This window comes from Triticum dicoccoides, chromosome 5A, assembly GCF_002162155.2.
Source record: "Triticum dicoccoides isolate Atlit2015 ecotype Zavitan chromosome 5A, WEW_v2.0, whole genome shotgun sequence".
In the NCBI taxonomy this organism is placed as follows: domain Eukaryota; kingdom Viridiplantae; phylum Streptophyta; class Magnoliopsida; order Poales; family Poaceae; genus Triticum; species Triticum dicoccoides.
In genome coordinates, this window is record NC_041388.1 from 8790279 (window position 1) to 8812245 (window position 21967).

Below are 21967 nucleotides of genomic sequence, written 5' to 3' on the forward strand. Positions count from 1 at the left end.
GGGAGCGTTGGCCGGTTTTCCAGCGTGTGACACGCCAAATAGGAGCTCCCGCGTCTGATCAGGAAAAAAAAGAACATGTCAGTTCGAGACAATTGTATCATGGAGACATAGCTCGATTCAATACACCATGGCTAGGTGTGTTTGCGTACTGGTTGACTCGCTTCTATTAGAGCATCTGATTGCAACCTCATAACCATCCGTAAAGAATTGACTATTTCGTATAATGGAGACTCTACCGCATGAGGAACTTGCAAGGATAACAAAAACTTTGTGGGCAATTTTGGCGACAAGGAGGAAGCTCATTCATGAGGATATTCATCAAGGTCCACTGTCCACTCATCTTTTTATCACAACATTTATTGCGGAGCTCATTGAACTGAATAACCCGTCACCATCACATGTGGCCGCAACACCCAGGGAACAGAGTGGGAGATTGCTTCCACTATCGATGGGATGAGTTAAAACAAATGTATATGCCGATGTCTCTGTGGACCATAATACAGGAGCTGCAGCAGCGATCTGTTGTGACAGTGATGGCACATATTTGGGATCATAAATTTTGGCTATTCATGATCTTGTTGAGCCTTCCATGCTGGAGGCATAAATTTTGGCTATTCATGATCTTGTTGAGCCTTCCATGCTGGAGGCATTCGCTTGCAGAGAAACTCTATCCTTGGCGAAAGATCTTGGTATGCAACATCTTCATTTAGCATCAAACTACAAGGAAGTGGTGAATCATATTCGTGAAGGCATTACATCAAGAGAAGCAGCTTCAGCGTAATACACTTCTCCCACAACACAAACTTCTATTGCATTCAATAGTTGCATGATATTAGTCTGACGATGCCTACTTCGTCATGCACCACATGGATGAGTACACACGACACTACACAAGCTTCAAAAAAAGGAGGGCATCACTAATTGGGGTATAAGGCTAGAGGTAATCGCACCCAATGATTGTAGATTTGAGTTCACATGAATCCAACACACCCTTGCCAAAGATCATCAACAAGGTCGTTGACAAGCCCGTGATCTTCTACAGTAGCGCAGAAATCGAAGAGGAGCGATGGTATCAGCAAAAGGGACAGGTTGGTGACATCCTAGAGCTAATCCCTGCCTACACGCGACAATATCGCCTTCTTCATACTAGCACAAACCGTGAAGTGAACTAACTCACAGTCACAGTGGAGTCATAGTGTTGTGTATAACAAGACTGGTCGTTTTTAAAACGTTGTTCCAAATTTGACTGTTATCATACCTTTTGTGTAGTAGCTACTTAAGTTTTTAAGATGCATGCTAAAATTGATGTACTATGTTTATTCGAGGTAACCAAACATGAAAAATTCTCGCATGCAAAATGAGGCTTCGGTCATAAATGCTGCCATGGTAGTAACAATAAACAAAAAATGCATCCATGACGGCAAATACGAGCCACAAGGGTCAAAAAATTTACGTGGCGGCAAAACAAGCCCTTTGACACAAAAATTTGCCATTACAACAAAAATGAACACAAAATGCTGCCACGGTAACATTTCTGAGCCAAAGTATTCATTTTTTCCCCATGGCAAAAAAATGAGGCCATTAGCTCGTATTGCTGTCATGCCAGCAAAAATAAACACAAATTGCTGCCATGGTAGCTAAAATGAACACATAATTTAGCGAGTAGCCTAAAAAGTTCTGCCATGGCTTGGTTCGGTATGTGCTAATGTTGCTATGTGTTGTCATGTGCTATGTTTGGTATCTAAGTTGATAGAGAAGACTTTTTTTATGTATGTTGCTATATGTTTGATATGATCTTTAGTTCTTTACTGATATTTGTTCTCTTAATTACAACGTCTCACATGCTTGTTGACCGCAACTTCAACAGTTCTGCCTCCTACCCGCCGCCCCACAACCGAGCCGCCACCCTATAGCCAAACATGTATTGCTAGTATGTGTCTTATCAGCGGTATGCAGCTGACACGCCACTAGTAAGTAACTTAATAGTGGCATGCCGCCCACACACCGCTAGTAACCACTTACTAGCGGAGTGTGGGCGGCACACCGCTAGTGGGCGGGGTTCATGTACTAGTGTACAATGCTAATAAAAATATCTGCAGGCGCTTCCTGAATGTGTGGTGGCTATGACGCATCCTCCTCCTCCGCAACAGTAGAGGTCATGTCTACGGAGTTGATCTTATGTGATCGTGCCTAGTGTTGGCAAACTACTTGTGAACTTTCTATTTTGCTTATGAACTTTCCCTATGTGACTTGTATGATGCTTGTGAACTTTATATGTTGCTACGGAGATTGTTATGTGTAAATGTTGTTATGAACTATATGTGATCCTTATGATAATTGACTTGTTGCTAGCTTGTATGGAATACATTTGATGTATACTATATGGTGCTTCCATACATACATGATTTGAATTGCAGGGCTATTTCAATATGCAAACAAAAACACTATTTGCCAATGTGTGATGGGGTGGTCGGAGTTCGTCTGGTGGCGGTGCGTTGGCGCTCTGCCGCCTATGTGCTCAGCCTCGAAGTCCTTCTTCCACGATGCTTGGTCTTCAGTAGCCCTGCCGGACTAGGCGGAGCGGTGCTTCATCCTACTCATTGATGGCGGCGTATCTCGGCGGCGTGGCGCAGTGGAGATTCGGCGTCCGATGTGTGGCGATGGACTCGCGCAGGAGGACGAAGCTGTCTGGTGTCGTGGTGACGTCGATGGCTGAGTGGCCAGACAAGGTAGAAGCCTCAATATTTGCTCTAAAGACGGACCTGTGAAAGATGGCGGCGACGACACACGAGTGCGTCGGAGCGGTTTGTACCCTAGAACCGGTATGTGGCTCGGCTGGGGCTGCTGGCTTTTGATGTTAGGCTTAGGTGAGTGGTCTGGGTAGTGACCCAGCTAGCACCCCTTTATCATTTTGATGTTAGGCTTAGATGAGTGGCTGGGTAGTGGCCCAGCTAGCACGCCTTCATCATTTGGATAGGAGAGTAGCGGCAAATGTTACCAAGATGGCGGATTCAGGCATATTGTTGTAATACTTTGTAAGGTCCCCGAAAATAATTAATAAAGTGGCCGCATGCATTTTCCAGATGCAGAGGCCGGGGGTCATCCTTCTTTTCTAAAAAGAAAAACAAAGCCAATTTTGCTGAGCGCCCCATAGAGACAACTTGGCAAGGGTACCACGTGGCACACGCTAGTAACTCCTGCTAGCCTTTGCTAAGTTCCTACTCCCTCCGTTCCTAAATACTTATCTTTCTAGGCATTTGAACAAGTAACTACATATGAAGCAAAATGAGTGAATCTACATTCTAAAATATGTCTACATACATCCGTATGTAGTAGTCATTTGAAATGTCTAGAAAGACAAATATTTAGGAACGGAGGGAGTACATGCCACGCTTAGCAAAAAGCGCCACACTAGTGATTTCTGGAGGATAGGTCTGCAGAGTCCTTATGGGCTAAACTCGGCAAAGAGTGCCATGTGGCGACTGCTAGTGACTCCTGAATTTCTGCATTTAAAAACAGATAATGATAAAAAATTTGACGAGTTTTCGTTAGGGGGCATTCAGCAAAGGGAGCCTCGCCATCACTGTGCCATCGTCTGTTTCGTGTGGGGCCACTTGGTCGGGTCTTTGTCGAGTTTTTATTTATCCAGCACTCGGCAAAGATTAGACTTTGCCAAGTTTCTTGTCGTTATCGAGTAACTTTTTTCATGCACCGGGAAAACGGTTTTCATTGCCGAGTTTGGTGGAGTTGCCGAGTTTTTTCTGCCTCGCACTCGGCAAACTGTTCTTATTGCTGAGGTCCTGATAAAAAGCACTTGGCAAACGTCCGGCACTGGCAAAGTTGCCGATTCCAGTAGTGTGTGCTCAAAAAAAAAAAAATATGCTACTTGCAATGTGACAAGAAAAACTAGCGAGAGGAACAAATCATTGTTTCTCTTTCCGAGTTGGTTGGAGTCACTACCAGAATATATAAACACTACATACTGATTGGTGGTCCTGGATTCTCTAATCACCAAGCAATGACATCCAATTCTACTAACTGATTGGTGGGAGTCGAGTCACTACCAGAATATAAACACTACATACGTACGTAAGTAATCCTGGATTCTCTAATCACCAAGCAATGGCATCCAATACTTCTAACCGATTGGCGATCACATTAGTGTTAGTACTAATGTTCGTGATTGGCGTGTGTCTGGACTGGGTACCGATAGAACCTGTATAAATGATCATGCCTCCCAGGCTCCTAAACAGCATAACATCAAGTTAGCCACAAAAGCCTAGAGTTACACACACATCAAAACCATAGCGGCAAATTAGGAGGCACCAGAATACTCCTAAACTGCCTCCCAGCAGCATGCTGCTGCTGCTGCTGCCCATGCATCCAGAAATGCCCAGAGGCAAAAATGGCATGCGGATGCTGCCCGAGTATACACTACACGCCATGCCCAGAGAACATTAACATCAACTGCAATCCCCAGGTCCCAAAGTGCCCTTCGTGCTGTGGTGGAGGAGGCGCCGATGCGAAGGAACAGAAGACTTGAAAGAGGGCCACAAGACGCTTGGGAAAAACGTAGCGGCCATCGCCTTCCTGCGCTATCAGACTCATGTGCATTCATGGCATGTCAAGGGTAGTTTTTCCCATGTATATGCTGTGAAGTGGTTAACTGTTTGGGTCTTGTTGGAGCCGGCCTGCTTTTGTTCATTAGAAGTGATGAATGTCTGTGTATACTTCTTGAAAAACAGAAGTACAGCTGTTGTTACCTGGAATCCTTCATGGAACGTACTAGCAAATCGACTTCGTAGTTCTTTAATCTTTATGTAGCTGTTGAAATAGCAAAAAAAAGAAAATATAATTGTCAAGTGTGGCTTGCAATGGGAGTCATACCCAGACAAACTAATTTTAACAAAAATATATATAGTGAGTGCGTACACATATGGGTTTTGTGTTTGAAAAATTGTAAGATTATACATAATATATTTACATAAAAATCGAGATGACAATGAAACTATCTTATTCTCCAACAAAGATTGTGCAGTTTGACTTGAGGAGGATCAAATGTTACAATTCTTGTACTTTAAATGCAACTTTTCACCATCTTGTACAATCCATCTGTTGCAATGTGTTGTATAAACCAGTGTTCACTCTGGTTGGACAAGAGGTTCACTCGGGGTAGGCAATCCGACTGATTCTTCAGTCGGATGGAGTTTGGTACTCGGACATGGGTAGCACGTCTAGTGACCAACCTGACTGAATGTGTTCCACGCGATCCAGGTCCCATTAGTCTAGATGTAGATATTTTGGGTTGATGCGTAGTACCCTCGATCTTATCTGTATTCCGTCTATAAGGAGATGAATAGAAAGAGAAAAGTGAGAGTCTCACGACACCAAAATATCTTCTTCATGTCTGTGTGTACTGGTCCTCCGACTGTTCATCATCTCCCTCCCCATCTCAGATCTAGCTGGAGATAGAGGCAGGCCATGCCGGTGCTTTGCTCGGAAGGCAGTCGGAGACAAAGCAGAGGCTCACGCGGTGAGCAGGGATACCTGTGATAGCTCACACAATATACATATCCAAACATCAGAAGACTCTGTTTCACAATATTTGTCCTCAGGTGGAAATTGAAGTGTTGTTATTGCCAACTTTTCACTTCATGCCCCTACTTAAATGTTCTGACATAGATAAAATAGTTGTAGTCTGTATTTCATAGAGGTACTCATGGTCGTTTCTCTAGATTTTGTATTACGGTGATACACATGGTGGACTTAAGGCGCATATAGTGAAACAGAGGAAGTATTCAATCTACATGTTTTATAGGATAGACATTTGAGGAAAGGTTTCTTTCAGACTAGAACGAGCCACTAAAATAATCTTGGTATCATAGTTGAACTTTCCATTTCCGGTAGCTAGTGGGAGGAGTAGATCAAAATAAATACCAAAAAAGAAGGTTGAGAACTATTTTGAAACAAAAAGTTGTTGGTAGTATTGAGAGTGAGATATGAATTATTTACGACTTCAAAACGGTGGAGGCAAAGCCCTATGATCTATCAACTGGCCTAAAGCTATGTTGTTTCAATGGTTCGTCACATGGAGATATGAGTTTTGATTTAACTGTACTAGTTCGTAGAGGTAATCTAAGCCACCTCGAAATAGTTCCGACGACTGACAGATTTTAAGGAAAATATTTATAATCTTGCTTTTATAATAAATGTTGGTATATTAACTAACTTGCGCAGAGATAGCTAGGATCTTATTCTTCCTTCTTAGGGCATCTCCAGCCACGCCCCAGGAAGGCCTTCCCAGGCGTTTTTTTTGCGCCGGCGTCGAAAAATCGGCCCAGTCGCGTCCCTAGGAGCCTGATTTTCGCCGGCTTGGGCCGAAAACAGCGCCGGCGGACCCAGGCCGAACCCGGCGCGCTGGGGGGCGCCCGGGGGCGCCGGGGCAAACTGTTTTGGCACAAAACAGCCGCGGGCCCGCCACGTCAGCGACTCTACCCTCTTCTCGCCTCTTCGTCGTCCTCATCGCCTCGTTTCCCGCGGCGAATCAATGCCAAAGCTGCCGCGCCGGTCAGCCTGCGCCATTGATGCCTCACGGGCTGCGCAGTGAAGAGCGGATGACGCGCGTCCCTCGCCCTCCCTCGCCCGCCACGCGTACTCACGGCGGCTCGCGCACGGGCGACACCTCGGCCTATATAAGACGCGCCCCAGCGCACTCGGCGACTCGTACTCTCTCGCCGTCGTCGTTCCTCCCTCTCCTCTCTCTCGCCGTCGTCGTTCCTCCCTCTCCTCTCTCTCGCCGTCGTCGTTCCTCCCTCTCCTCTCTCTCGCCGTCGTTCTTCCTCCCTCTCCTCTCTCTCGCTGTCTCCAACACCCATGGCCGAGCGCTTCCCAGGCGACGGCGCGGCGGCAAACGGCTTCGGCCGCCGCCATCTTCACGAGAGCGAGGCTCGCCTCCTTTTCGAGGCCGAGTACCCGGTCCCGCCGGACATGCGGGTACCCGGGGCGTGGAGGATCAGCGCCGGCGGCGTGCCGGTGCCCCCGATACCCACCGGCGCGGCGCGGCGTGCGGAGATCGCACGCATCCGCTCGTCCCTTCCGCGTGCGGCAAGGGAGGGGCCACGTACGTCCCCGACAGCCCGCTCTGGGAGCCCTACTTCCGCCGCCGTCACGGCGAGCAGCTCGAGGCCACCAACGGTGTCGAGCCCTCCGGCAGGCTCAACGCCGTCGGCCGACGTGCGGACAACGCCTCCCCCACGGCCGCTTCGTCCTCGTCGAGCCCAAGCCGGAGCCCGACCTCCCCGTGGAGTACGAGGAGATAGCCTGGCGTGGCTTCTCCGACGAGGACGCCCTGCGGTGGGCGCGGGACGACTACCTCCGCGACGAGATGGTCCGGCAGTGCTGGGCCCTGGAGGAGATCGCCGCCCGCAAGCGTGGGCGCGAGGACGAGCACGACGTCGTGGTCCTCGACAGCGACGACGACGACGACGCCCCTGGACTGTCCAACCTGCCAGGCCAACCGTGGGAGGGATGCAGCAGGGACGGCGGAGGCGTCGGCGGGGGCGACGACGACGACGACGACGACGACGGTGACTACACGCGGTTCTACCGCCTCCTCGGCATATAGAACCGCGTGGGCGGGCGGCGAGGCGGGCGGCGAGGGAGACGGCGGGGGTAGCCCGCGGTAGTTTTTCCCTTTTTTTGTAAAGTATGTTTAAATTTGAACGAACTCGCCGATGTTTGCGTTAAATTTGAGTCGTGTTTGCGCCATGGTTTTAAATAGCCCGCTATAGCTCCGCTATAGCACGCTATAGCGTTTACAAAAGGTCTTGCGCTAAAAGACTTTGGTCCAAACAAATGAACAAACATTTTAAATAGCGCATTATAGCTCCGCTATAGCACGCTATAGCGTTTAGAAGAGGTCCGCCGCTAAGAGGCTTAGCGCGCTATTTAAAACTTTGGTTTGTGCTGTATTTGACTTTTTTTAAAACCCGTGGGGGCCGCGACTGGGGGGCATCACGCCCCAGTGCGCGGTTTAGCGCCGGTGCGCCTTCAGGGGGCGATTTTTTGCCCCTCCTGAAAGGCCAACGGTTGGAGATGCCCTTAAGTATGCTAATATGGGGATGTATACCTTCTCATCCCTAATCTCCATAGAAAAAACAGTCGGTGATTGAGAACCTTCAAACTTTTTCCTTCTCGCATGAAAGTCTAAGAGGGTGTTTGGATCACTAGAGAATAGAGACTAGAGACTAGTAGTAGTCACCTTTAGTCAGTAAACCTCCAAACACCCCTGACTAGTGGGTGACTAAAACTAGTTTAGTCCCTAGTCACCCCACCCCCAACTTTTACTGACTAGAGACTAGTAGTAGTCATCTTTAGTCAGTAAACCTCCAAACACCCCTGACTTTTACTGACTAAAGTCTCCCTCTCTCTCCTCTAATTGGTATTGCACAAGAGACATTTAATACTGAGACATTTAATGCTGACTAGTAGTAGTCACCTTCCAAACAAGACCTGACTAAAAACTTCTAGTCTGACTACTACTAGTCACATGACTAAAGAGTATCCAAACACCCTCTAACGATAATTCATGATGTAATCATGGCATCAAATCTTTCTTACTGCAGCACTAGTTCCAAAGGTTCTACATGTGAGTTAGGAAGCTAGCTAGCTAGTGAAATCAATGTGATGTGTACGGAACCTCACATAAAATATACAATACTTATGAAGACGAAGACCAGGCCATAGGGCATTGTTATGCTGTCGGATTTTGACAGAAAGGTGAAAAGGCATGCGAGGGCATAATCTCTGTTGGTTGCGTATCGATTCAGCATACCATTAAACAATAAAAAATTGAACCATAAGCATATATACCATTAAGCTAAATTATCTTACCGACCATAAGCATACCATTAAACCAAGTTATCTTAACGTCACTACAACAAGACCCGCGGCCCCCTTTCTAGTCAGTTTACCAATGGATCTGGACGCGTTGCATTTTGAGACATCAGTCTATCGCAACATATATACATATCCTATATACTTAAGAAGTTCACTCCCACTACTTGATTTATCTCAACATGCAGCATAGTCACCTCAGCATGCAATCACATCCAGCCACATCGTATCAATCTGCCACCTCAGCATTTTTTTCAACTAATCACATGATTTAATTTTTCTTTGTACTAAGCACCCACCTCCGTGGTCAATGAAGCAAGCAATCGTTTTCTATTCTGCCCTTTCCGTAACTGACAGGTTAGTAAACGATTTGCTCTTCCACATTCCACGGTGACTCCCTAACCACAATGACCCACTCTTTTCTCCCTGAGATTGCGTCTCATCTATCCTTTGATCTCTCCATCCCCTTCTCTCTCACGCCGCCGGCTACCTCGCGGCCCACCGCGCCTCTAGCCTCACATCCTCCTGCCGCCACCGTGCGCCTTGCCGCGGGGTCACGAACGACCTACCAGCGCACTAAGCCGTCGGCCTACCTCCGCGGCGAAGTTGCCGTGTGGCCGGCTGGCGGCTGCCCTACGCAATTCGGATCTTGAGAGATTGGAGTGAAGTGAGGAAATCAGATTGGAGTTTTTATTTTCTTCCTTCCTGGGGTCAAAATTATACAGGTGAACATGAACCTTGCAGAAATTTTTGTTTGGTGACTATGGCGATTTGTTCTGTGCCGATTCATTTGGTAATAATCACCCAATGACAAATTAGTCGGAACACCATGACTAGCCTCTGAACTCTGGTCATCAAGCTGTTGGTCATCTAATTATCTTCTTTATCAAGATGGATGTTCCGCCAAAAATATGCATGGCTGCCGGTGATTACGAGGTGTTTCCTCACTTCTCCATTTCAGTTACGTGGCATAGGGACTAATCCAAGGCATGCATAGCCAAACCAAGATCAATCTTCCATGCTCAAGGTCATATGTAATTAGAATCACCATTTTGGTACCCGAATACCTGAAACCTGAGGTATATAATGATAAGATATGGTCATTATGCTTGATTTTCTTCAGAGACATGGATCTGTTATTTTTATTTCCCATGATGTATTTTTCCTTCCTGAAATATGAAAATGCATTCAGGGGAGACCATGTGTTGTCATTATTCCGCATCCCATGATCTGATGAGATTAAATGAGAAGTATGAAATGCTAGCTGTAGCATTAGAAAAACAAAACTTGATGATGTTCAGCTGTATGGAAAGATTTTGTATGTCCAGGACTACAATCATGAGAAGATTGTTTCTAGAGAACCAAAGATGGTTTAGTATAAATCCTTACGACGGATTTACATACTTCATATTATCTAGCATTTGACCTTTGCTATGTTGCACCTAGATATTGAAAGTGGTTCTTCAGATGTTGAAACAAAGTACAGGCATGTCATAAATCCTTTTGGTGCCTTTTCAAGGAAGGCAGATATATGTGAACATATCGTCAGCAACCTGTGTTATTTATGGTAAGTATTCAGTTAAAGTTTCAACCTTTCTTAATTTTTAAGGTCCACTCACCTCTGTTCACTAAGCATAGTTGGTTCGTAGATCTACCTTTCTTCCTCTGTTTCAGTTAAATCTAAACAAATAAATCCCTACTGATTGCATTTTTGTGCTCAGGTGTTCTGCAATTGCAAATGATGAACTGACCAAGTGGTTATCTTCTAGGTGTAAAATATTGGCATTTATCGAACAAGTCGATACGATTGTAGTATTTCATAGTACTTCTTAATTAGCTGGATATGCTCTACTCCAGCTTGCTCGCGGGACACATCTAAATGTCAGTACGCCTTTTTTATTGGCTAATCATGTTTCTGGGATACTATCTATGAAGTTTATTAATGAGAGTAGAGAGTATATTTGTATCATTCTTAACGCTCTTTCATTGTAGCCTCCATCTCCTCGGACCTCTGTTGTCACGACGTCCTATTTTTGTTATTTATATGAAGAACATGTGGCACTCGACCTGAATATTGGGATGTTCATCACTGGTCCTTCGACACATTGCTTCGATGCCGATAATATTTCCAGCTAGATTTGATGACCTTTCCATTTACATGGTGTTATTTCAGGTAAATGCCTTTGCTGCCACAAATAGAGAGATATGGATCATGTGAATCAGTTAATATTATGTTGTCCTACAATATTGTAAGGATAAACTTCCTCTTGTATGCCATTGAGGACAATGATACATGATAGATGGGAAGTTAAAAGCCACAGCTCAAATCCGTTAATTTTTGTGTACTATATGATTGTCTCAGTCCATGCCATTTGTGTTCTGTTTTGACTCGCTGAAATGGAAAAAATAATCAGAATAATCTTATTGTCCGAGGTCTAAAAAACGTCATGCTTGAGATCATAAACCTCAAGAATTGTCTTTTTTTTCATCTGTTTAATGTAGCTCTTCCATGTATAATTTCTTTTTGTTACATGCAAATTCAGGCAACAACGCGATTAATGTGGGTCTCAGTGATTATCTATGTATAGTTCTCATGCTCTTTACAGCATTGTGTCGTACTTACTTTGGCCAAAACACAGAAAATGACACAGTACTCTTTTGCTTTGATGAACATGACTGATTTCATTATTCATGATACTTGAGCTTACTCTCTGCCAAATATATCAAGATACTACAATGGACAATGTCCGTATTTAGTTTTCATTCTTTTTCATATTTGACAATCTTTTGATTTTGTCCATTGTATTGTTTATATCTTAAGATATAAAAAATACAATGCTGTGGGGTATTTTTTATATCTTTCTTGGCCAAGAAAGTTTAAATTTATCTATTATTATGTGAATCAAACCAAGAGTTACCGCAGCAACGCGCGGGGTATCATCTAGTGTTCATAAGTGACTCTGAAAAGCATTACCCACTTAGCAATAGATTCTAATAACAACTTCTATGCATTGGTGTATAATTAAATTTTAATATTTTAAAATGTTATAATTCTTTATAGAGGGCTGACAATACACGGTACATACAGAGGGCTGACAATACACGGTGGACCTCATAGCTAGGGAAATGCAAGTGTTAATTAGGGAAACAGCCATACGAGGCTCCAGGATGTGAATTTTGATTTATAATTCGTTCAATCTGTTAATTAGGGAACTAGCTAGCCATACGAGGCTGCAGGTTGTGAATTTTGATGACTGATTCGTTCGCCTGATTCAATGTGATTAATTTTTTTATTTCATTTTGGTGGTAGTGCTAGCTGGAGATGGTGGGGATGAGACTGAAGCAGTGAGCCATCGTAATTCCGTGGGTGGCACCGGCAAGCGTGCAATAGTCCAACGTCACGGCAGATCTTATCTTGCCTCATGGCCACCATGGGTGCTCCATAGGAGCCACGCTGCCCATGTTGAACAATCTTTGGCCGCTTCACGTCCTCAACTGAACTAGGTTATGATTCATCTCCTCAATTGACATACTTCATTGTCAATGATACCCTTGGCGAACGGTGCATCAATGGTACACCGTTAATCTGTTCATGCCGCTCACCATGTGGCGATAGAAGGAAGCATGGCTAACATCGAAAGGAGGCACGTACAACATCCTAAGGAAGCGTGGCAAACATCGGCCAGTGATGTCTGCATTGCGCCTAGATATGGCACAAACCTAACTCTATATGTCACATTTTGCTTTATGGAAGCAAACCTGATTTCTTTGTATGTATATTCTAGTTTCTTTGGAAGCAATAGTTCATTTTGTTTCAAACCAATGCAGTGTTTCAATGGTAAAAATAATCCTGCTTGGAAACACATATTTGTTTCCTTGGAAGCAATTTAATGGTACATTGGAAACAATTCTCTGGTCCTTTGAAATATATATTTTTAACGTGCCGCAAAAAAAAATACACAGGTGCACTGGACATAAAATTTCACCAAATCTAAACAATCTCTGATTAACATGGAAGCAAATTCTCTAGCCGACGGAAACAAAATGAATTGTTCAATTGCTAGCCCTTACTACCACGCAAGTACTTCTGTACGTAGTTTAAGTGATTTGCTTAGATTTTTTTTGAAGTTCAGATTTGCTTTAGGAATTTATTAAAGCATGTTTCCACCTATCACAAGACGTGCTTCCTTCGTAGCTCTCACCACCACACAAGTGCTTCACTATAGTACATATGTAATGCTTCAAGCACACGTTCATGTACATGGCAGACCATTGCATGAGCTTAGGCATATATTCCTACAAAGCCATCTATGATTAGGCAACCGGCCATCTTTGATGACGTCGTGGCAAACGTTCTTTGATGACGTCGTGGCAAACTTTTCTTTATAGTAGTAGTATAGTTAATCATTGGAAATCGACAGACTATTGCATGAGCTTAGGCATATATTCTGAAATTTTGAAGTGACAATTCTTTCGATAATGGTGACATGACTTGTTCCACCCTTTTTATATTCGCAGCCAAAGTTGTGACTTCTGAACTGCCTGCATCACTGGCTTGCATCCAATTCTCTCACCGGTACAGTGGTCCTTAATTTGAATTGACTAGCAAAAGCACATATACTCCATTAATTGGTACGACTATACTTGTTAATCATCTTGTTCTTTATGAGCATGTGTACCCCTCAGACCTGTATAAATGATCGAACTGCACCCACATAGAGAGACCGCAAACCCTAGCTCCTAGTGACAAAAGCCACCAACAAACTCGTGGAGACAGCTGATAACTGATGGGAAACTGCTGCCCATGCATCCCATCGTGCTGCTTCCCAGACAGCATCGCATCGTGCTGCTGCCCGTGCATCCCATCATGCTGCTGCCCGAAATGTGAGCCGAGCCTGGTGGCAGCGGTAAGGCACAAGCTAGATAGAAAAACGGCGTCCAAATAAGTGAAGAGCGCTCCCGGCCATCCACCGTCGCCACCACCTGTGCGATCATGCGCGGGTCTATACTCTGCTAATGGTGTAGGCATTCTGAATTTCGTTTTTTTAACTAGCAGAGTGCCCCGCGCAAATGCGCGGGTATCAAATTTGTTGTGTGTTAATATGTTTAAAGTGATTACTTAATATGATATATTATGTACTTTATTACTATTTATTTACTTCCTTTAGTTTACTATTTAGCTGCTGCGTACACAACTTGTCAAAACATCCATGTATGGCCCGAGGAGAAAAGGACATGGCGACACTGAACTATATAGTTTAATTTCGTTTTCCTCTACTTCTTCTCGAATCCATGTATAGACACTCTTACGACGACCTTTTCTTGATTAGGTGGATTCAACGTGCACCATCCGCATGATCAAGTTCATCGAACGCCGGAGAGTCGGGATGGAATGATCTGTCAATGTGCAGACACGCTAGAGTGCCTGCACTGCCCATGGAATCACTGAAATAAATTAATCCCAACTTTTCTACTCCCTCCAATCCATATTAATTGTCACTGATTTTATACAACATTGTATATGAAAAGTATGAATTGGAGATAATACTAAAATAAGACAGAGAAGTTGGCAGATTTAGACTGAAACTTAGCGAAATATTATGTACACACCAGAAGGATTCTTCTTTAGGCATGCAGCAGTTAGGTCGCTCCTGGAACACGACCATCGACAACGACGTCTTCATTAGCTCACGATTTGCTCTGTTCCTGGATGCGTCTGACCAGGGAAAAAGAAATAGAACATCCAAAATTTTCCAGCTTCAGAGTTTAGACTATTCCATTCTCAATCATGAAGCGTAACAAGTTATTACTCCCTTTGTTTTTTTAGTCTGCATATAACTTTTGTCTAAAGTTAAAGTATCTCCATTTTAACTAAACTTATAGAAAAAAATATCAACATTTACAAGGCCAAAGGAATATCTTTAGATTCATTATGGAATGTAGTTTCATATTATGTATATTTGGTATTGTAGATGTTGATATTTCTTTTGTATAATTTGGTCAAAGTTGTTAAATTTGACTCGACACAAATCTTATATGCGGAGTAAAAAAGAACGGAGGGAGTACTAGACGAGGAGGAGTCACGGTGTGCCTGCCTGGGCCGCGTACGAGCGAGTGAGATAGAAGAAAGACTCCCTGCTAGCTACATGGGCCGTGGGCTACCGGCCCCTTATCGATTCCAAGCATAAACCCCTAGAAGCCTCAGGCTCCGGCCATCGTGCTCCAGACAAGCAGCGCCTCCGTCCACCGCTGCAGCACGCACGCACCGGCACCGCCGCCATGTGCATGACCCTGGAGGAGCAGCAAGAAGATGAAGCTCGATCCGGGGACGGAGGAAGACGATGAGGACTTTGAGGTCTCGTCTCCGTTGTGAGTTGTGACTGTGAGCGCTACGTCCCAATTCCTAAATAATACACCCTATTCTCGCTCGGGTAACAGAACCCTATATATACTTATATACTTATAGTATAAAAAAACAGAACCATATTTCATTTTCTTGCTAGCACCCTAATTTTTTTTCTTTGGCTAGCGAATAACTGTTGGCCCGATCGAATTGATCATCACGTAGCGGCGGCCGGCTACTGCATCCTCCTCTCAAATCTCAATGGCGGCGGACACTGCGGTGACCCGATCGCCGGAGCGGTCCAAGGCGACCCGCGTTGACGACGACGTCGACCAGGAGGAGGATAGGGAGGCCAAGAAGATGAAGACGAATCTGGACACGGAGGAAGACGCCGACGATGACGACGAGGAGGAGCTGGAGGTCCCGTCTCCGATCCGCGTGCCCTACATCCCCGACCGGCTAAAAAACCGCTTCGGCATGGCTCATCCGACGATATCCGCCGCCTATCGGCGCGCCGAAACCAAATTTCTTGAAAAACGAGGTTATCTCCCTCTCACTTCCCGTGTCTTGTGTCCGTCTCAGTCTCTCATCATTGCCATCTTGCTCCAGATCGCACGGAGAGGCTGCTGCCCACGCGCCAATACTTCCGAACGGCTTGGCTCGTCCCCGTCCCTGACTCCGGGAGGAAGGCCGTGCTCTCCGCCGCCAGATCCCTCCTCCGCCTCTCCTCCTCTCTCGGTACGTGCCCCACACCTGCTATACATGCTGACTCTATCGCTAAGAATTGGGACAAAACCTTGCTGATACATAGCTGCTTGAATCCCAGGTGGCGAGCCACTGGCGCAGTCCGCCGGTTTTTGGATCGAGTGGGACGAGGGGAGCGGAACCGGCGTTGTTCTGACGACTGCGTATCTGATCCGCGCCAAAAAGCCGTTGCCCAAAGACCACTGGGGACGCAAGGACCGCTACCAGTATCATCCGGATGCTCTAGTGAGTACTAAATACTAATCAAGTAATCATGAGAAAAATGTTGTATGCGAGTGCTTTGTAGTTACTATAACAATCCCGCTTTACTTATGCAATGTTTTGTTTCAGGTTACGGTTCACTTAGTCGACGACACCACTGTGGATGGCCGCCTTTTCTATCACCAGCAGCATTATGACCTGGCAATCTTTAAGGTTGCAGTGGATGGACGCGTTCAATTAACCTCTTTTGGTGACATGGTCAATGTTGGTCAAGAGGCTTTGCGGCTCGGAAGAGAAGAAGATTTCAATCTAAGGATAACGCATGGCAAGGTGGAGCCAGACGGCGGACACCATTGCATGTGCTTTTCTCGAGATAAAAAATATGAGGTACAATATACTAAAATATTATTGTGACTTTGTGATATTTCACTCTTTTTCAACTATTTACTGTGAGACAAAAGCCCCGCCAATTATTTACTCAATAAAGCATGTGTACAGGAGGTGGAGACACAAAGAAGTGAGAGTGTGCGGAGGGGAAAGGGCGTGTACATACCTAGGGTAAGCGTGAGGTTTTGCGTTATACGCATCATTTCGCAAGTTTGAGTTATATGTAGGTTTGACCTTCATTTTGTAATTCGTTCACACTATTTTGTTTATTATAAGAACATTTTTATACATACATTTTAGTGTGACGATGGTGGAGAGCCGGTCATTGACTTTGATGGCAAGGTTGTAGGGATGATCAGCGGTTGTAAAAGTGGCTCCTTTGTTCCTTCTTTCATTTTGAATAGGTGCATGGATTTGTGGAGGAATTTCGGGTACACATTCTTCCTCAGTTTTATGACAATTCTTGCTAATGCATTCTTTGTCTTTTTTTGTGCATGTAGTATGTAGTTGGACTACATGTATGACCTCATCAATAGAGATTAAGCATATGTTTTGATAGTTCAAAAATGTGATTGTTGTCATGCTCTATCTTTATAATATTTGATAAGTTTATGTATTCATTTTACAAAATCATGTCTGAGTTACACTAGAACAGAGGTGGAACTTTGAATATGGGCGGTAGGGAACAATGTTGTAATACTATAAGATCTTTTTCACGACAATTGTTTTGTAGGGGAAAAATTGTTGATCATTGAGACGAATTCTGAGTGCTTTACTACTTTTTATATCGTTATTGAGCAAATAAAATTTCATTCAATGTTTCTTTTGTTGACTTAAATAACTCAGTTAATCAAAACAATAATATTTCGATGGCTAGAACTTAATTATGTTATCACTTTGTAGGTGCATCCCTCGGCCCCACCTTGGGTTGCAATTTAAGACCCTCAAGTATCTACATCCCACTCATGCCGAGTACATATGGCGCAAGCTAAACGTCGATTATGGTCTTGTTGTTCAACATGTATACAATTTTTTGTTTTGCCTATCTTTTGTCTTGCTATTATGTATGGGAGCCTTGGCGCAGCGGTAAAGTTGTTGCCTTGTGACCATGAGGTCACGGGTTTGAGTCCTGAAAATAGCCTCTTGCAGACATGTAAGAAAATGTTGCATACTATAGACCCAAGTGGTCGGACCCTTCCCTGGACCCGCGCAAGCGGGGGCAACATTCACCAGGCTGCCCTTTTTTCACTCCCCTCTCACTCACTGAATTTAAATCCAATGTTTGTTGTTTTTATTCCTCCTCCCAAAGCGGCGCTATTCTTCTGCCGCACCCCAACAAAAAAAGTTTATGCCTCCCCTCCGGTGTTATGTCTCTTGGCAAAATAGAATGAATTGGATTTTTTACCAGTTGCCTCGCGAATAGCACCTACAATTATATTTTCATCATCTATTCTCATACACATTATCAATTAATTAATTGTTACCAATTACATATTAGGTTTCAATGGGATCTCATGCTGAGAAAGTTGGAATCCGGGTAGGTGATATTATTGGACACATTGGTGGAGAACCCGTTTCGACCACAATTGAGGTATGTATATTATGATCTTATTAGATTTTAAATAAAACCAAGAAACTATTGGACTTCCTATTACCTTTGTTTTTCTTCTTGTAATTTCTATCTTTTTTGTTGCTATTATCAGTTGGAAAACAAGTTGCTAAGCATATCAATGAGCAGTTTTGATGTAGGAAATGGCACTAATGCCAAATTGGATGTTTCTGTAAGTTTGATTTCGTGTTTAAATTTATGCTTTGCTCAACCAGTGTTGTCCATCTCTTCATATGAAACAATATTTTTCCAAATATTAGCACTAAGAAATAGTCGCACTAACTCTATAGGTGCGTGTATTTCACACGGCCAACTGTCTCTGGAGGAAAAAGCATTTGACTGTAAATGTATCTGATCATCAAGAAGTAGTTGAACGAGGTATACATAGCTCTTTTAACAATGTAGTCCCATCTATATTTGATTTGGATTTTCAACTATGAATCTCAAGTTATCTGCACCCTGTTTTTTGTAGATACACTTTTACCTATTGTGCAATCATATTTTACATCCACAAGATGTTTTGAATATCGCACTATAAAAGTACAATGCAGTTCATGATTTTGGAGATGTCGAATGTACAACATTCATTGTTTTTAGGCCAATGGGTTGCCTTTTTACATGCCAAAGCATCCATGTTTGACTTCTTGTTTGCACTTAACGTTGCTTAGAGGTGCCTTATATTATGTCTGAATGTATATTGAACCATATTTGCATTTCTGCTGTTGACAATCTGAATGGATACACGACCTTCTCTTTGACAATGCTATTTTTTCTTTTGTAGCTTATTATCCTATCACTAATGGAGAACGGTTTTCTATTGTGTCGTCGCCTGACCAAGTTGACTCAGACTCGGACTCAGAATTGAACTCGGATGAGTGACTTTTCTTGCGCTTGCACTGGTTCATGTCTTTCAAGTCTTTTTTTATGCAATAGAAGGGAGAATGTCTAGAAAAAGAAGGACAAGGTTGTTTAGCCAAGTCCTATATTTCAAGGTCTACAAATGCCTAGATTTTTGGAGGATAGTGAGATCACGAGTCTCGGTGCTAAGAGGGGGCTTTTAGAAAGTTTAGGGCAGACCCGCACAACTAATATTATCGTTTTTCTATGAATATTATCGAAAAAGGCTTTCGCCCCGCTTTATATATAAAGCAGAGATCATCAACAACCTAGTACAATGCATGCCATCAAAACACTCGCACACACCCAAGGCAGGATACATAGGCGCTGAGCGCAGCAACATCACCCCTAGCACTACAAGAGCCACCGGGGGTCTCAATCGTGAAAACGCCAACACGAAGAGAATAAGCTACATACGACGCACCGTGGGCTCCAAGGCGGTGCCTTTAGGAAGGTTACGACATCGAAGCGCCACCACTGCCCGACCCAAGGATCAGAGTTTCCCCCAGAGCAACACGACGGGCGGTGAGAGCTGCGGTGACGCCTTCAAGAAGGGAACGAGCTTCGCCGCTGCCAGTTCGTCCGAAGATAGAGCATGTTTTCACCCCGGCCGATATTCCGTCACCAAACGCTACACCATGGCTACCACGCCGCCCACACGGCCATGGCCACCAGGCAGCACCAAGCCACGGGCTTTGCCCAGGAGCACCGCGACACCACCACCAGGGCCGCTGCCCCCGGCATCCAGGACCTTGACGCCACCTCACCCGCCATCCACCACTACCTCAACCAAAGAGACGAGTGGAAAGGAACCACCTTTTGCACCCCTGAGCTGTCCCCAACGTCAGAGCCAATAGGCGGGCCAAAACTGGCCACCATCGACCCGCCCTGCCGCCGGGCACGAGACGAGCTCGGTCCTACCGTCGGGAGCGAGACAAGTCAGGTCTTGCTGTCGGGCGCAAGACAAGCTTGGTCCTGCTGCCAGGCGCGAGACGAGACCGGTCCAGCTGCCGGGCGCGGGACGAGCTCTGACCCGCAGCCGGGCGCGGGACGAGCTCTGACCCGCAGCCGGGCGTGAGACAGGCGGTGGACGCCGCTGAGATAGGGCCAATCCTCCGATGAAAGTAGTGCCCGAACGACGGGGAGAGGAATCGAAGGTCAACAAGGGTGCTCACCGACAGGCAGACGCCGAAGAGCTCCAGCCGCCGCCGTGAAACAATCCAGACCACCGCCATGGGCCACCACCATGCCGTGGCAGCCCACATCCATGTCGGGACCACGAGGGGCAGTCCCGAGCCAGCGCCACCACCCTCCCCGCCAATGGCCGCCGCACGCATGGTTAGCCGAAGCCCACACCGCCGCCAACGCCACCACCGGCACGAACCACCACCACCACCACTGCGCCGCCGTCACCACCAACCACTGCAAGGCGGCCGCCCGCGGGCCGCTGACCCCGTCTCGCGCCGTCGGCCGGGATCCCAGCGCTGGATCCGGCCGGCACGCATCCACCCGGCGCCAACCACCACAGCGCGCAGCCGCTCGAGCCCGCCCGCCCGCAGCCCTCCACGCCACCGCCGTGACATCCAGCGCCGCCGCTGCACCCCGCATAGCGCCATGCGCTGGCCGAGCCAGACCGACCCGCGTCGACCTCACCACGCGAGGAGGAGAAGGCTCCCCGTCGCTGCCCACGCCAGGCAGGCTACGCCCGCCGGCGCGCCCGGGCGGCGGCGAGGGAAGAGGAGGAGGAGAGGGGGCCGGCGGCAGGGAGAAGCCTCCTCTGTCGCCCGCGGGAGTGCCCAAGGAGGGTTAGGGCGGGGGACTTCTATGAATATTTAGAGGCACCTCAAAGGACTTCTCTTTTTATTTCCTTATAAATAAGTTGTTGTAGGTACCATTTTTAGAAGGAATAGCACCAAATGTGCATTTATTACTTAGTTTGCGTGTGTTTTCCCTGGTGTGGACGGCCGCTGTTGCATGTGAGTCAACATGGCAAAACAGGATGTACTGTCAGAAAAGAAAACTGGGAGGATGGAAGAGATGAACCTTTCTTTGACACCTAAACACAACGTGAAAAATCATCTGAAAAATGCACTGTGAATCAAAACTAAGCATGTCAAGCTGGTGTTGGGCCTGGACCCATGTGTGTAACTACATAGCATGTTATGTGGGTCAGCGAGTTACGAGTGTGTGTAGCAGGTGTTTTTTTTAAGGTAACCATGCATTCCACTAAAACAAAGCAAGATTACAGGAGAACACATATACATGGAAATGATGAAACACACGGGAACATGACATCTTGCCTGGAACCATTGCACAACGGAGCCGAGAGAAATACAGACCCGAGGATTCCTAACACAAGCCGGAACCGTCAACCATCTCCAGCCTCCAACACCTTCGACACGCTCGCCGGAGAAAGAGAAAAAAGGCCTCCATCATTGCCATAGCCAGATAGGTACCATCACCATCAAAGCTTTGTGAACCGAAGACCAAGCCCTCCGCACGCGGCAGGGCACATAACGTTGTGACATGTTGGCCTGGGGTTGTCCTCATGCCATCCTGACCTCGGATCCGGAACTACCAGTCAACGTCGTCGAGGAAGACCAGCCATCCGCATACCTCTTCACTTGTTCCAGACAGGCCATCCTGTTACGCACACTAACGCCACCACCAAGGGTAGGAACTGCCAGTTACCTCCTGAACAAGGACACCTTGCTCCTCAACGGCGTTGGAGGGAACGCCACATCGACGAGGACGGAGAAGGAGGACACTGAAGGAAATATGCCCTAGAGGCAATAATAAAGATATTGTTTATTTCCTTATATCATGATAAATGTTTATTATTCATGCTAGAATTGTATTAACCGGAAACA

At 45.7% G+C, this 21967-nt stretch overlaps 1 long non-coding RNA gene and 1 pseudogene across 1 annotated transcript; both read left to right on the forward strand.

Annotated features, from left to right (window-relative positions):
• Positions 1–10643: 10643 nt before the first annotated feature.
• On the forward strand, positions 10644–12603 carry LOC119296794. Its single transcript, XR_005145388.1, has 3 exons — positions 10644–10776; positions 10888–11068; positions 12206–12603. It is a non-coding gene; the product is annotated as an uncharacterized LOC119296794 (long non-coding RNA).
• A 1923-nt stretch (positions 12604–14526) lies between these two features.
• LOC119299025 lies at positions 14527–19265 on the forward strand (annotated as a pseudogene).
• The last annotated feature ends 2702 nt before the right edge of the window (positions 19266–21967 follow it).